Here is a 17,347-nt window from a genome sequence, read left to right on the forward strand (position 1 = left end):
GGTCTGGGAGGATCCCACATGCCGCGGAGCGGCTGGGCCCGTGAGCCATGGCCGCTGAGCCTGCGCGTCCGGAGCCTGTGCTCCACAACGGGAGAGGCCACAACAGTGGGAGGCCCCCATACCACAAAAATAAATAAATAAATAAATAAAATAAATAAATAAATTACATAAGATACTCAACATTTTATTGTAATACAGGCTTTGCGTTAAATGATTTTGCCCAACTGCAGGCTAATGTAAGTATTCTGAGCACATTTGAGGTAGGCTGGGCTAAGCTATGATTTCAGTAGGTTAGTACTAAGTGTATTTTCAATTTAGGATTGGTTTGTCAGGATGTAACCCATCAGAATGAGGAAGATCTGTATAGTACATTGTTTAAGAGGTCAGACTGATACAAATTATCTAGGTTTGGATCCCAGCGTTTCCACTTACTGCTTGGTAACCTAAATCACTGAGTTACTCTTTGCCTCACCTTCTTATATATAAAATGGAGATGTTCCTATCTACCTCATATATGTATTGTGGCAGGGAGGGGTCACATTGGTTAGTCGTGTAAGGCACTTAGAGGAATGGCACATAGTAAGTGCTGGATAACTGTTGACTGTTCTTAGTATCATCGTCCATATGCTATCCCTGATGCTAAGGTCATGATGTGCATAGGGACAGGAGCACATGGGCTTCTTTGACACGTCATGCTGGCTGTGTGAGTGCAACAGCCAGGCTCTCTGCTGACAAGAATGGTTTGGGCTGATCTCGCTGACTATCCTGATACCCCTCTTCCTTTTTCCACCTCTTTTCCATTAGCATCCTCCTGAATGGCACAGCTGATAAGAACACAACCTTCTCATTTTCTCCAGATTAACAGGATGTAATATATAATTTCTATTTATGTGATCTCCCAGCCATGAAAAAATAATTTTTAAAAACCCCTCAGTTAATTATCATTTAAATTCTTTTCAGCATTTAAAAAATAATTTTGAAATCCTCTCTGAATGACAACTGACATTAACCCGTTACCAATAGGCTATATTGAAATTAAGCTCATATTATTATAGATGCTATGAATTCAACATGAAACATTGAAGGTATTTTTTACCTCCAGTATTTCATGCATTTTTCCACTACACTTACAAAAGTTAATTTCAGATGATCACCATGCATGGTAAGTAAATTTTTTACATGAAAGAAAATATTGGCATGCTTTACTTTTATCAAATAGATATTAAACTCACAAGACAGATCTGATAGAGCAGTGGTTCTCAAAGTGTCCCCAGACTAGTAGTGCTAGCATCACCTGTGAGTTTATTACAAATGCAAATCTGTGGACTTTACCCAACCTACTGAATCAGAATCTCTGGAATTGTAGCCCAGGAAACTTTTTTTCAAATATAATTGACATATATAACACTCTGTAAGTTTAAGGTATACAATGTATTGATTTGATACATTTATATATTACAGTAGAAGTACCACCATAGAGTAAGCTAATACTTCTGTCATATCACATAACATTTCTTTTTGTGGTGATAACAATTAAGATCTAGTCTAGTAGCAGCTTTAAAGTTTATAATACAATATTGTCTATAAAGCTCACAAGGCCTTATTTGTCCACTAATTCCAAGTTTGTACCCATAATCATCTCCCCAATTCCTCTAACCCCCAGCCTCTGGTAACCACTATTCTACTCTCGGTTTTTACAAGTTCAGCTCTTTTAGATCAGGAAACTGTAATTTAACAAACGCTCCAGGTGATTCTTAAGCACATGATTGTGTGAGAACCGTTGCATTAGAATTTTGAAATCATCACTTTAAAAAGGAGTCAGCATGTTCTTTCAAATGGTAAGCTCATCTACTGAATATTGAACTAATTGAGCGGATTTATCTTCGAGTTACTTAGGAATTCATAAAGCTAAGTCACTGACACTTCAGGGGTGTTGCACATGGTTTTACCTTTGCCTGGTATGCTCATCACCCTATTTATGCATCTAATTCTTTTTTGTTATTCAAATATCAGCTCAAAATCATCTCTGAGGCCTACCTTGATTATACAACTTAATTACTCCCTTCGTCCCCAGGACATTATCAGGTAACCTTGTTTTATTTTCTTCCGAGTGTTTATCACTATTTGAAAATTATTTTTCTTATTTCTTGTCTGTTTCTCCCACTAGAATATACACTGCATGAGAGCAGGGAACTTGTATTATTTACCACTGACTCTCCAGCACCTCATACAATGCCTAGCATATAATATGTGCTCAATAAATATTTGAAGAATAAATGGATGCATGCATCACAGGTGCTCCTGTGGTCCACAAAGGAACAGTGGAAGCTTCATCTGGGCTAAAAAAATGATGAAAATGACACCATGGCACCCAGCCAATATCAACAAGCATGGTTTGAAAATGAACCTCTGTGTAGGAAAGCTGTTTTAATCAAACAACAAATTCCGTGTAGTATATGAATGCATGTGTATTCACATAAACACATTCGGATGATAAATTTTGTTTGTTATGATTCCTGTTAAAAGAAGGGGAAATCTATTGATAATAACAAAATTATTAAGTATTAGGATAGCAAGCTTGGGGTGGAATTTGCATGTTTTATAATAAATTAATCTATTTCTATGTTTTCTTTATAGACAACAACTCATATGACAGATACTTTGTATACATCATTTTATGCTATCCTCACAAAAACCCTATACAAAAAAGACTGTTATTACCACAATTTTATGAATGAGGAAATAATTGAGTCACAGGAAGTAACGTAATATATTCAGTAGCATAACTTGTAGAGTCTGAACTTAGACCCAGGTCAGTTTCTGTCACTTTTAACCACTTCCCTTTATTGTTGTTGTTTTTTACAATGAGCTTTATCATGGAAAAATTGATACCTGCCTCTACCTGAAAATTTTTATACTATTTTCTTCCTGCAGGGTCTCTGGTTATGGATTTAGGAACTAAAACATAACTACTGGATAAAACTGACAGTATAATTTAGAGTCAAATGTGAAAGGATTAGGATTTAGTTAAAGTCAAAAATGATCCGTAATTTCTGAAAACATACCCAAATTTACATTTATGAATTAACCCTCAGAATCCTAATAAGTTTCCTTGCTCTAAACTGTTCTCTGTCTGAAATGAATATAGCTACTCCAGCTTCTTTTAATTAGTGTTAGCTTGGTATTTCTTTCTCCATCCCTTACTTTTAATCTATATGTGTCTTTATATTTAAAATGGGTTTCTTGAAGGCAACATATTGTTGGGTCTTGTTTTTTGATCCACTGTGACAATCCACTTTTTAATTGGTGTATTTAGACCATTGACATTTAAAGTGATGTAATATCTATCATATTTGTTACTCTTTTCTATTTGTTGCCTTTGTTCTGTGTTCCTATTTTTTACTTTTTCTGCCCTTTGTGGTTTTAATTGAACATATTATATGATCCCATTCCTCTTTGTTCTTAGCATATCAATTATACTTTTTGCCTCACTTTTTTAAAGTGGTTGCCCTAGAGTTTGCAATATGTGTGTGCAACTAATATAAGTCCATTTCAAATAACACTATACTCCTTCACAGGTAGAATAAGTACCATATAATAACAAAATATTCCTAATTTCTTATTTCTGTTCCTTTTTTTTCTGCTCTCATTCATTTCACTTGTACATAAGTAATACATTGAATGCTGTGTTGTTATTATTTTGAATAAACTATTTGTTCATTATGAATAAGAAAAATAAAAGTTTTAAATTTACCTTCACTCATTCTTTTTGTTGTTGCCAGGTTTCTGACCTACATCATTTTCTTTCTCTCTGAAGAACTTCTTTTAACATTTCTTGCAAGTCAGGTCTTATGGCAACAAATTCCCTCAATTTTCACCTGAGAAGATCTATTTCTTCTTCATTTTTTTTTTTTTTTTTTTTTTTTTTTTTGCGGTATGCTGGCCTCTCACTGCTGTGGCCTCTCCCATTGAGGAACACAGGCTCCGGACACGCAGGCTCAGCGGCCATGGCTCACGGGCCCAGCCGCTCCATGGCACGTGGGATCCTCCCGGACTGGGGCATGAATCCGTGTCCCCTGCATTGGCAGGCAGACTCCCAACCACCGCGCCACCAGGGAAGCCCTCTCCTTCACTTTTGAAGGATAATTTTACAGGATCCAGAATTCAAGGTTGGTGTGTTTTTTTGTTTTTTATTTTCTCTCAACACTTTAAATATGTCACTCCACTCTCTTCCTACTTACCTGGTTTCTGAGAAATCAGATATAATTCTAATATTTATCCTCCATAAGTAAGGTGTTTTTTTCCTCTGGCTTCCTTCAAGACTTTTTTCTTTATTTTTGATTTTCTGTAGTTTGAATGTGACATGCCTAAGTGTAGGTTTTTGGGCATTTATCTGAGCTTCCTAGATCATTGATCTGTTATCTGACATAAATTTGAGGAAATTCTCAGTCATTATTGCTTCAAATATTTCTTCTTTCTTCTCCTTCTGATATTTCCATTACATGTATGTTACAACTTTTGGAATTGTCCCACAATTCTTGGATATTCTGTTCAATTTTTTAAGTCTTTTTTTCTCTTTGATTTTAGTTTTGAAAGTTTCTGTTGACATATTCTCAAGTTCAGGGATTCTTTTCTGAGCCATTTCCAGTCTATTAATGAACCCATCAAAGTCGGTCTTCATTTCTGTCAAAATGTTTTTGATCTTTAGTGTTTCTTTTATTGAAAGAATAGACTCTTTCTTAGAACTCTCATCTCTCTGCTTACATTACCCCTCTGCTCTTGCATAGTGTCTACTTTTTCCATTAGAGTCTTTAGCAGATTAATCATAGTTACAACAAATTCTCAGTTTGATAATTTCAACATCGTTGGCATATCTGAATCTGATTCTGATGCTGTTCTGTCTCTTCAAACTGTGTTTTTTGTCTTTTAGTATGCCTTGTAATTTTTTGTTGAAAGCTGGACTTGACATACTGGATAAAAGGAACTCCAATAAATAGGCCTTTAGTGATACAGACATAGGGTGTGGGTGGAGGAGAAGTGTTCTTATAGTCCTGTGATTAGGTCTCAGTATTTTAGTGAGCCTGTGCCCCTGGGCTATGAACTTCACAAGTTCTCAGTTGTTTTTTTTTCCCTTAGGTGGAACAAGATGACTATAGGGAACTAGAGATGGGTGTTTCCCTTCCTCCAGGTCAATTAGATTCTGATAAACTTCAGTAGGTTAGGCTGTAGTAACTTTCTCTTGACCTTGTTAAGAACAAAATTCTCTGGCCTATTTCAAAATGTTTCCTTTTTCTTCCTCCTGCCAGAAGCCTGAGAGATTTTCCCCAATCTCCACTGTCAGAACCTGGTAGAGCTCTTAGAAGTAAAGCTCAAAAAAGTGTATGGAAGCCTCAGTATGACTGTGACATCCTGGAATTTTTAACTCTCACACTTTTCCACACTGAGCTTCCATCAATTACAATTTAGTTTTCTCACTTTGGCACTGCTTCCCATAGAGGTTTCTGCTCTCGACTTTTTGCTTAAGTAAGTTGTGATTCTCTGTGTCCTCCTGTCTCCAGTTTAGGGGGCAGCAATTTGCCCTGTGACCTCACTTCTCATATGGAAGAGTTGTTGATTTTCTGTTTGTTCAGCTCTTTACTTGTTATTAGGGTGGTGTATAACTAACTCCCAAGCTTCTTACATGCCAGACCAGAAACTAATAAGCTTCCTTGGCTCTATAATATACAATTAGGATTACTCCAGCTGAGGTAGACACAATACCTTTTTATACACTTTAAGAGACTTTTTTTCATACCAGGAGGAACTACTGGGCAAGTGACCAGAAGACACTGAAGGCTTTTCAGAGGTTGTCACAGGTAGGGAAGTCCCTGAGCTCCAAGACAGCTATAACTTCAGAAAACAAAAATAATATATTACCTTTATTTTTGAGGTTTAATCAGGAATCTCAGGTAACCTGAAGGTGTCAACAGGGAAGCCCTCAAATTGCTAGATGTTGGAGCTCATATATCAACACACTTAATAAACATAGCATAGGTATAACTGGCAGTTACATGACCTCTTCCGCTCTCTCAAAGAAAAAAGATGTCTAACTGTGGAAAGGAACCTGAGAGAGTGGCCTTTTACAAAAAAGCATCCATCTGAGCACAGATCAGAAAACATTGTCACTCTACCATCACTCCATACCCCAAGCCCTATGAAATGAATCATGTGATAAAATTCCTCTGTCCCCAGTAGTACTGATTCTTCTCAGCAAAATGGAGATATAACATTCTAATCATGTTCCCTAATAAGATGATGATCAGGCCTATTGAATTCTATTGAAATGCTCGTATGTCCCCAGGATTATAGTAGGTCCTATATAAGGTATTCTTATAAAGGGAAGGATGTGACCCATGAGAAGCTCAAAGTCCAGTTGTAATGACAGAATAAGAGAGATGTATATCTAATGAAAATTCTAAATGCATAAGACAAATAACTTTCCAGGGAGAACTATAGAAATGAATTTTTAAAGAACTTGAAATGCTTTCTATAAATTAAAGATGTTTAAGAATGTAAAGGAGCACTTTTGTTCATAAAACAACTACTCATGTTACATTAAATTTTTTAGTTCATTCAGACAACACAAATCAGATTTCCTTTTACATGGCTTTAATTTTATTATTTAAAAAAATCATTGAATAGCTGGATTTTAAACATTATCCCTTAGTTTGGGGGAAGCAAAAAAACCAAAATTTTGAAAAGAGAAAAAATAACCTTAAAAAAACAAGAAAATTGTATTTTATTAGCAGATATAATCGTTTCAACTCCAAATCTCACTTTCTTTCTTTTTCACTATATTACTTCTACAGCAAAATAAGGGTCTCACTGATCCCATCTGGCAATTCATATTTCTAACCACAAGTTATCCTTGCAAGTGAACCCAAAATGCAAACTAAATAAAACCTTAATATTTTCACTTTTGCTTGGCGAAGTGCCCCCCAAATCAAAACAAAACTAACGTACAAACAAAAAAAGGACATTAAAAATTACAACAAATTACAACATTGTTTTAGTGAAAATGGATACCTATCTCCTATTAATTTGATACAAACATTTTGGAAAGCAATATAATTCACACATATTCTAATTCCTAATTCCACTTTCACCATAGGAAATCTGCCATAGGAATTCACCATAGGAAATAAAATTAGCAGAAAAATTATTTGAAGAAATTCTGGCTGAAATCTTCCCTAATCTGGGAAAGAAAAAAGAGATTCAGGTCCAGGAAGCAAAGAGAGCTTTAAACAAGTTGAACCCAATGAGATCCACACCAAGAAACATAATAAAAATATTGAAAATTAAAGATAAAGGAAAAATCTAAAAGCAGCAAGAGAAAAACAGGCAGTTACGTACAAGGGAACCAACATAAGACTATTACCTGATTTGTCAGCAGAAACTTTGCAGGACAAAAGACAGAAAGGAAAAAAACTCCAACCAAGAATACTGTACACAGCTAAGTTGTCATACGGAGTTGAAGGAGAGATAAGAGTTTCCCAGACAAGCAAAACCTAAAAGAGATCATTGCCACTAAACCAGCCTTACAAGAAATATTAAAGGGACTTCTCTAAGCTGAAACAAAAGGCTATAACTAGAAATTTTAAAAATATATGCAAGAAAAAATCCTCAACAGTAAAGGCAAACAAACTAAAGGTAGTGGATCAACCACTTATAAAACTAGTATGAAGGTCAAAAGACAAAATTAGTTAAATCAACTTTAACTACAATACTTAGTTAAGAAATGCACAAAATTAAAGTTGTAAAATAAGACAATGGAAACAAAATGTGGAGGAGAAGAGTAAAAATATAGTGCTTTTGAAATGTGTTCTAACTTGACTGTCAAAATAGACTGCTCTCCCTCTCTCTCATGTATATATATATACACATCTCATATACACATATATATACACATCTCATGGTAACTACATACACATCTCATGGTAACTATAAACCAAAAACCTATAACAGATACACAAAAAATAGGAAAGAAATCTAAACAAAGCACTAAATTCAGTCATCAAACCACAAGGGACGAGAACAAGAGAAGAAGAAAGAAACAGAGAAGAGCTACAAAAACAATCAGAAAACAAGGAATAAAATGGCAATAAGGCCATATCTAACAACAACTATTTTCAATGTAAATTGACTAAATGCTCCAGTCAAAAGACAAAGCGTGGCTAAATGGATAAAAAAAACAAGACCCATATATATGCTGCCTATAAGAGACTCACTACAGATAAAGACACACAGAGACTGAAATGGAAAGGATGGAAAAAGATATTCCATGAAAATGGAAACAAAAAAAAGCTGGGGTAACAGTACTAGGCAAAATACTAGGCCTATTGGGCAAAATAGGCCTTAAAACAAAGACTCTAACAATGACAGAGAACAGCATAACATAATGATAAAGAATCAGTCCAACAAGAAGAAATAACATTTGTACATATTTATGCACTCAACATAGGAGCACCTAAATATATATAAAGCAGATATTAGCACACATAAAGGGAGAAATTCACAGCAATAATAGGGGACTTTAATACCACATTTACATCAATGGATAGGTCTTCCAGACAAAAAATCAATAAGAAAACACTAGCCTTAACACATTAAGAGCAGATGAATTTAATAGATATATAGAGAACATTCCATCTGAAAGCATAAAAATACACATTTTTTTCATGTGCACATGGAACATTATCCAGGATAGTCACATGTTAGGTCATAAAACAAGTCTCAATAAATTTAAGAACATCGAAATCATAACAAGCATCTTTTCCAACCTCAGTGATATGAAAGTACAAATCAATTACAAGAAGGAAACTTGTAAAACACAAGGAAAAACACAAACACAAAGAGACTAATCAACATGCTACTGAACAACAAATTGGTAACTGAAGAAACCAAATTAAGAATCAAAAATTACCTGGAGACAAATGAAAATGGAAACACAACATTCCAAAGTCTATGGAATGCACCAAAATCAGTTCTAAGAAGGGAGATTATAGCATTACAAGCCTACCTCAAAAGACAATAAAAAATTCAAACAATCTAATCTTATACTTAAAGGAACTAGAAAAAGAAGAAGAAACAAAACCCAAAATTAGTAGAAGGAAGGAAATAATAAAGATAGGAGTGGAAATGAAATAGAGAATAAAAAATTAGAAAATATCAATGAAACTAAGAGCTGTTTTTTAAAACAATTAAAAAAACCCTGACATTTAGCCAGCTCAGCAAGAAAAAAAGGGAGATGGGCCAAATAAATAAAATTGGAAATAAAAGAGGAGACATTATAACTTATACCACAGAAATACAAATGATTATAAGAGACTACTATGAACAATTATACACCAACAAATTGGACAACCAGGAAGAAATGGATAAGTTCCTAGAAATATACAATCTTCCAATTCCATGAATCATGATGAAATAGAAAATCTGAATAGACAAATTACTAGTAATGAGATTGAATTAGTAATCAAAAAATTCTCAACAAACAAATGTCTAGGATTAGACAGCTTCACTGGTGAATTCTACCAAATAGTCAAAGGAGATTTAATACCTATCCTTCTCAAACTATTCAAAAAACTGAATAACAGAGAATGCTTTCAAATTCATTTTACAGAGCCAGCATCACCCTGATACCAAAACTGAAGACACCACACACATTAAAAAAAATTACAGGCCAATATGCCTGATAAGTACAGATGCAAAAATCCTCAACAAAATATTAGCAAACTGAATTCAACAATGCATTAAAAGGATCATACACCATGAACAAGTAGGATTTATTCCCGAGCTGCAAGGATGGTTCAACATCTGCAAATCAACCAATGTGATACACCACATTAACAAAATAAAGGACAAAAATCATATAATCCTTTCAATAGATGCATAAAAAGCATTTGAAAAAGTTTCATATCCATTTATGATAAAAAGTCTCAACATAGTGGTATATGCATCAACATAATAAATGCCATTTATGACAAACACACAGCTATCATACTCAATGGTGAAAAGCTGAAAGCTTTTCCTCTAAGATCAGGAACAAGACAAGATGCCCACTCTCACCACTTTCATTCAACACAGTATTGGAAATTCTAACCACATAATCAGAACCGTGGTCTTAAAACAAAGGCCTCCACTCCATCTCCTCCCTCAGTCAGAGGACTGTTCACTTCCCCATCATACCCCAACCCCAAACCTAGGCACCAAGAGGATAAAGAAGGATCAGATCTGCAAGAACAAAAAAATTCCAAACCAGACAACTATAACAAGCCTGAGTGCTATCTCCCTGTCTGCACACCCTGGGATCAATGATCTCCATGTAACATTGGATTCCCACTCCTCCTATGGAATATTGACAACAGATTTTAAGAAAACGTGGATTGTAGTTTTTAAAAATGAACATTTCCATCTTAATCCTATGCAAAGAAACTTGATTAGTGAGTCTGTGCTTTGAGGGAGTTCCCAGGACAACACCATGTCATGACTGGTAGAAAGAATATTTTTTACCCTACAAGAAAAGAGATAGTAAATTTGCTCAAAATGTCACCCAGAGTTTTTGAGCCCAGAGAAAATTGCTCTGGTCAGTGACTGTGCCAGACAATTAAAATCTGTATTGCTGGATTCCCTGGCAAAGTTAAAAATAAGGACAAACAGCACCAAAAAAAAAAAAAAAATGACATATCCTTGCAGCATCCAGCGAGCCCAGAGAAAATTGCTCTGGTCAGTGACTGTGCCAGACAATTAAAATCTGTATTTCTGGATTCCCTGGCAAGGTTAAAAATAAGAAGGACAAACAGCACCCAGAAAAAAAAAAAAAAAGAAAGAAAGAAAGAAAAAAGATTCTAGCCACAGCAATTAGGCAAGAAAAAAATAATAAATGGCACCAACTGGAAAGGAAGAAGTAAAATTGTCACTATTTGCAGATGACATGATACTATACATAAGAAACTCTAAAGACTCCATCAAAAAGCTGTTAGAACTAATAAATAAATTCACTAAAGATGAAAGACACAAATTTAATGTTATTACTTTTCTATACACTAATAATAAACTTTCAGAAAGAAAATCTAAGAAAACAATTCCATTTACAATCACATCAAAAAGAATAAAATGCCTAGGAATAAATTTAAGGAGGTGAAAAATTTGTACTATGAAAACTATAAGACATTGATGAAGAAAATTGAAGAAGACACAAATAAATAAAAATATAAACCATGTTCTTGGATTGGAAAAATTAATATTTTCAAATGCCTCTACTACCCAAAGAAATCTATGGATTCAATATAACCGCTATCAAAAAAACAATGATATTTTTCACAGAACTAAAAAAAATCCTAAAATATATATAGAAACACCAAAGACTCCAAGTAGCCAAAGCAAATTGAGAAAGAAGAACAAATCCAGAGGAATAATGCTCCCTGATTTCAAAATATACCACAAAGCTATAGTAATCAAAACAGTATGGTACTAGCACAAAAATAGAGATCGATAGAGCAGAATAGAGAGCTCAGAAATAAACCTATTCTTATATGGTCAATTAATCTATGACAAAGGAAGCAAGAATATACAACAGGGAAACGAGATTTGTTGTCTCTTCAACAATGATGTTGAGAAAAGTGGACAGCTACATGCAAAAGAAATAAAACTGGACCATTATTTTACACCATATAAAAAATTAACTCAAAATGGATTAAAGACTTGAATGTAAGACCTGAGACCATAAATTTCCTCAAAGAAAACATAGGCAGTAATCTTCTTGACACTGATTTGAGTGATTTTTTTTGAATCTGATTCCACAGGCAAAGGCAAAAGTGAAAATTTAAAATGGGATTATATCAAACTAACAAGCTTTTACACAGTGAAGAATAAACATCAACAAAATGAAAAGGCTGCCTACTGAATGGGAGAAGATATTTGCAAATCATACGTCTGATAAGGGGTAAATATTCAAAGTATATAAGGAACTTATGCAACTCAACATTAAAAAAAAATCCAATTAAAAATGGGCAGAGCACCTGAGTAGACCTTTGTCAAAAGAAGACATATAAATGGCCAACAGGCACATGAAAAGATGCTCAGCTTCACTAGTCATCAGGGAAATGAAACCAAACCATGAGGAAATGTCTCCTCACACCTGTCAAAATGGCTATTATCAAAAAGACAGTAAGTGTTGGCAAGGATGTGGAGAAAAGGAAACTCTTGTAAACTGTTGGTGGGAATGTAAATTCATGCAGCCACTAAGGAAAACAGTATAAAGATTCCTCAAAAAATTAAAAATAGGGGCTTCCCTGGTGGTGCAGTGGTTGAGAGTCCGCCTGCCGATGCAGGGGACACAGGTTCATGCCCCGGTCCGGAAGATCTCACATGCCACGGAGTGGCTGGGCCCATGAGCCATGGCCACTGAGCCTGCACATCCAGAGCCTGTGCTCCACAACAGGAGAGGCCACAGCAGTGAGAGGCCCACGTACTGCAAAAACAAAAACAAAAACAAAAAAACAACCCCCCAAAAAAGTTAAAAATAGAACTACCATAAAATTCAGCAATTCTACTTCTAGGGATTTATCTGAAGAAATAAAAAACACTCATTGCAAAGATATACATTCCCTTATGTTCACTGCAGCATTATTTACAATAGCCAAATATTACAATAGGGATACAGTGTTTGTCAGTGAATGAATGGATAAAGAATATGCAAAATATTAGCCATAAAAAAGAAAGAAATCTTGCCATCTGCAACAACATGGATGGAACTTGATGGCATTATGCTAAGTAAAATGAGTCAGTTAGAGAAAGACAAATACTGTGTGATTTCACATATATGCAAAATATAAAAAACAAAACAAATGGACAAACAAAACCAGGCTCATAGATACAGAGAACAGACTGGTGGTTGACAGAAGGGAGCAGGGTTTGGGGGTGGGCAAAATGGATGATGGGGATTGGGTGTTACAAATTTCCAGTTATAAAGAGAATGGGCCATGGGAAATCTAATGTAAACCATGGTGAATACAGTCAATAATATTGTATTAACTTTTTTTTGTATTAACTTTTTAAAGAGATGGATTGTGACTAAATTTATTGTGATGATCATTTGATAATGTATACAGACACTGAATCACTGTTGTATACCTGAAACTAATATATTTTACATCATTATACTTTAATAATAATAATAAAATAAAGAATTCTGGAAAACACTTCCCATGCTTTTTCACCCTACAGGATTTTTTAATGTGTACATGTTCAAAAGTATATGTTCAAGTATATGTATAGCCATCCTAGTGACACCAGAAAATTAACTGGCTGTCTGTAATTGTGTGGACTGTTTGTAAACATTGACTTCACCACATTGCAGAGGAGAAAAAAAAATGACCTTTTAGCTATAAATACAACAACTTATACATATTCTGCAATAGCACTCCTACCTCAACCTTACTGTTAGATGTAAAGAGCTCTTTCATCAGCCATTTTACCATGGAAAAGGTTCATAATAACATCACCTTAAAAAAATTTTTTTTTCATTTATTTATTTTTCGGAATTCCTGTGTTTTGCATTGTTTTTGTTTTTATTCCACACCTCACATCTTAGTTCCCTGACCAGGGATTGTACCAGGGCCCTTGGCAGTGAGAGCATGGAGTCCCAACAACTGGACCACCAGGGAATTTCCAACATCTTTTAATTTCATGTTATAAAAATATGAAGGTTAATGTCATTAAAGAGTATTTAATAATAGATCTAGTAGAGGTTAATAGAATCTCATAGATTTAAACAAAAAGTCTGGTTTCTTCCTACTACATTGTGGATTCTAGCATCACAGGGTTTGGAGAAACTCAAAACTCTCTTGGGCTACAAATGCTCACCACAGTTCAATAATATTATGTACTGATTAGATAAAGATGGCATATGCTGTGTAGAGCATATATTGATAATGGGCTGTGAAAGGTGTAGGCTTGGTGTGACAGCAAGGAAGGAACTCTTGGTTACATAAGGCCTTGAAAGTTGGATGGCTTGTATATATCTACAAAATGGTAAATAAATACAAACCTAATCCATCCTAAAAACATGTCCATCTCAACGTAATTCCAGTAATTGCAAGGTGACCAAATCTACTGAAAAATAGAGTCCTAATAATAAGAAATATTACCACACTTTTTAGTTCTTTGGGTTTGATCAGGAGGATTAGAACATATCAATTAACAAGAAAGATATTCAGTTCTTTGGTTATGGGAAAAAGTAATGGTCCTTGGAGGGAGAAACTCATCTTGCTATTGTTTTTTAAAATTTTATTGTACCATTGATCCCTTGAGTCATTTCTTCAACAAAAATTTAAAAGGAACCTATTTTGAGATACACATTATTCTAAGCATTGTATATAATATATCAAAAACTATTCTACATAGTGCAGTGAAATTCAATAAAGACTTCTAGAGTAAGACATCTACTGGAGATTGATTCAAGATGGGGAGTAGAAGGACGTGCACTCACTCCTTCTTGTGAGAGCACCAGAATCACAACTAACTGCTGAACAATCATTGACAGGAAGACACTGGAACTCTCCAAAAAAGACAGCCCACATTCACAGACAAAGGAGAAGCCAAAATTAGACAGTAGGAGGGGTGCAATCATGATAAAATCAAATCCCATAACCACTGGGTGGGTGACTCACAAACTGGAGAACAATTATACCAGAGAAGTCCACCACTGGAGTGAAGGTTCTGAGCCGAACCTTGGGCTTTCCAACATGGAGGTCTAGCAATGGGAGGAGGAATCCCCAGAGAATCAGACTTTGAAGGCCAGCAGGATTTGATTGCAGGACTTTGACAGGATTGGGGGAAACAGAGACTCCACTCTTGGAGGGCACACACAAAGTCTTGTGCACAGCAGGATCCAGGGGGAAGGAGTAGTGACCCCATAGAAGACTTAACCAGACCTACCTGCTTGTGTTGGAGGGTCTCCTGCAGAGGCAGGAGGGTGTCTGTGGCTCACCGCAGGAACAAGGACAATGGGAGCAAAAGTTCTGGGAAGTACTCCTTGGTGTGAGCCCTCCTGGAGTCCTCCATTAGCCCCACCAAAAAGCCTGTAGGCTCCAGTGCTGGGTTGCCTCAGGCCAAACAACCAACAGGGAGGAAACACAGCCCTACCCATCAGTAAACAAGTGGATTATAGTTTTATTGAGTTCTGCCCACCAGAGCAGCACCCAGCTCTACCCACCACCAGTGCCTCCCATCAGGAAGCTTGCACAAGACTTTAGACAGCCTCATCCACCAGAGGGCTGAAAGCAAAAGCAAGAAGAACTACAGTCCTACAGTCTACGGAATGAACACCACAATCACAGAAAGATAGACAAAATGAAAAGGCAGAGGATTATGTCTGAGATGAAGAAACAAGATAAAACCCCAGATAAACAACTACATGAGGTGGAGATAGGCAATATTCCAGAAGAAGAATTCAGAATAATGATAATGAAGATGATCCAGGACCTTGGAAAAAGAATGGAGGCAAGGATCAAGAAGATGTAAGAAATGTTTAACAAAGACCTAGAAGAATTAAAGAACAAACAAAGAGAGATGAACAATACAATAACTGAAATGAAAACTACACTAGAAAGAATCAATAGCAGAATAACGGAGGCAGAAGAACGAATAAGTGACTTGGAAGACAGAATGGTGGAAATCACTGCCACAGAACAGAGTAAAGAAAAAAGAGAAGAGGCAGGCAAGATGGCGGAAGAGTAAGACGCGGAGATCACCTTTCTCCTCACAGATACATCAGAAATACAGCTAATCGTGGAACTTCTCCTATAGAACACCCACTGAACGCTGGCAGAAGACCTCAGACCTCCCAAATGGCAAGAAACTCCCCACGTACCTGGGTAGGGCAAAAGAAAAAAGAATAAACAGAGACAAAGAATAGGGACGGGACCTGCACCAGTGGGAGGGAGCCATGAAGGAGGAAAGGTTTCCACACACTAGAAGCCCCTTCGCGGTCGGAGACTGTGGGTGGCGGAGGGGGAAGCTCCGGAGCCTCGGAGGAGAGCGCAGCAGCAGGGTGCGGAGGGCAAAGCGGAGAGATTCCCGCACAGAGGATCGGTGCCGACCAGCACTCACCAGCCCAAGATGCTTGCCTGCACACCCGCCGGGGTGGGCGGGGACTGGGAGCTGAGCCTCGGGCTTCAGTCGGATCCCAGGGAGAGGACAGGTGTTGGAGGCGTGAACACAGCCTGAAGGGGCTAGTGAGCCACGGCTAGCCGGGAGGGAGTCCGGTTGAAGTCTGGAGCTGCCGAAGAGGCAAGAGACCTTTTCTTTCCTCTTTGTTTCCTGGTGCGCGAGGAGAGGGGTTTAAGCGCGCTGCTTAAAGGAGCTCCAGAAACGGGCACCGCGTAAAGGAGCTCCAGAAACGGGCGCGGAGCTGCCGAAGACACAGGAGACTTTTTCTTGCCTCTTTGCTTCCTGGGGCATGAGGAGAGGGGATTAAGGGCACCGCGTAAAGGAGCTCCAGAAACGGGCGCAAGCCATGGCTGTCGGCACGGACAGCAGAGACGGGCGTGGAACGCTAGGGTTGCTGCTGCCGCCACCAAGAGACCTGTGTGCGAGCACATGTCACTCTCCACACCGCCCCTCCTGGGAGCTCGTGCAGCCCACCACTTCCGGGGTCCCGGGATCCAGGGACAGCTTCCCAGGGAGAACGCGTGGCGCTCCTCGGACCAGTGCAGTGTCATGCCGGCCTCTGCCGCCGCAGGCTCGCCCCACATCCGTGCCCCTCCCTCCCCCCGGCCTGTGCCAGAGCCCCCGAATCAGCTGCTCCTTTAACCCCATCCTGTCTGAGCGGAGGGCAGAAGCCCTCAGACGACCTACACGCAGAGGCGGGGCCAAGTCCAAAGCTGAACCCCAGGAGCTGTGCGAAAAAGAGGAGAGGGGGAGGTCTCTCCCAGCAGCCTCAGAGAAGCGGATTCAAGCTCCACAATCAACTTGAAGTGCCCTGCATCTGTGGAAAACCTGAATAGACAGCGAAATATCCCAAGTTGAGGAGGTGGACTTTGGGAGCAAGATATACTATTATTTTCGCCTCTTTTCTTTTTGTGAATGTGTATGTGTGTGCTGCTGTGTGAGATTTTGTCTGTATAGCTTTGTTTCCACCATTTGTCCTAGGGTTAGTCCGACCCATTTTTTTGTTTTTTGTTTGTTTTTTTTTCTTTTTTTTTAATAGAAATTTTTTTCTTAATAATTATTTTTTATTTTAATAACTATACTTTATCCTACTTTATTTTGTCTTCTCCCTTTCTTTCTTCCTTTTTTCCTTCTT

The sequence above is a fragment of the Physeter macrocephalus genome, chromosome 6 (genome assembly GCF_002837175.3).
Source record: "Physeter macrocephalus isolate SW-GA chromosome 6, ASM283717v5, whole genome shotgun sequence".
NCBI lineage: Eukaryota > Metazoa > Chordata > Mammalia > Artiodactyla > Physeteridae > Physeter > Physeter macrocephalus.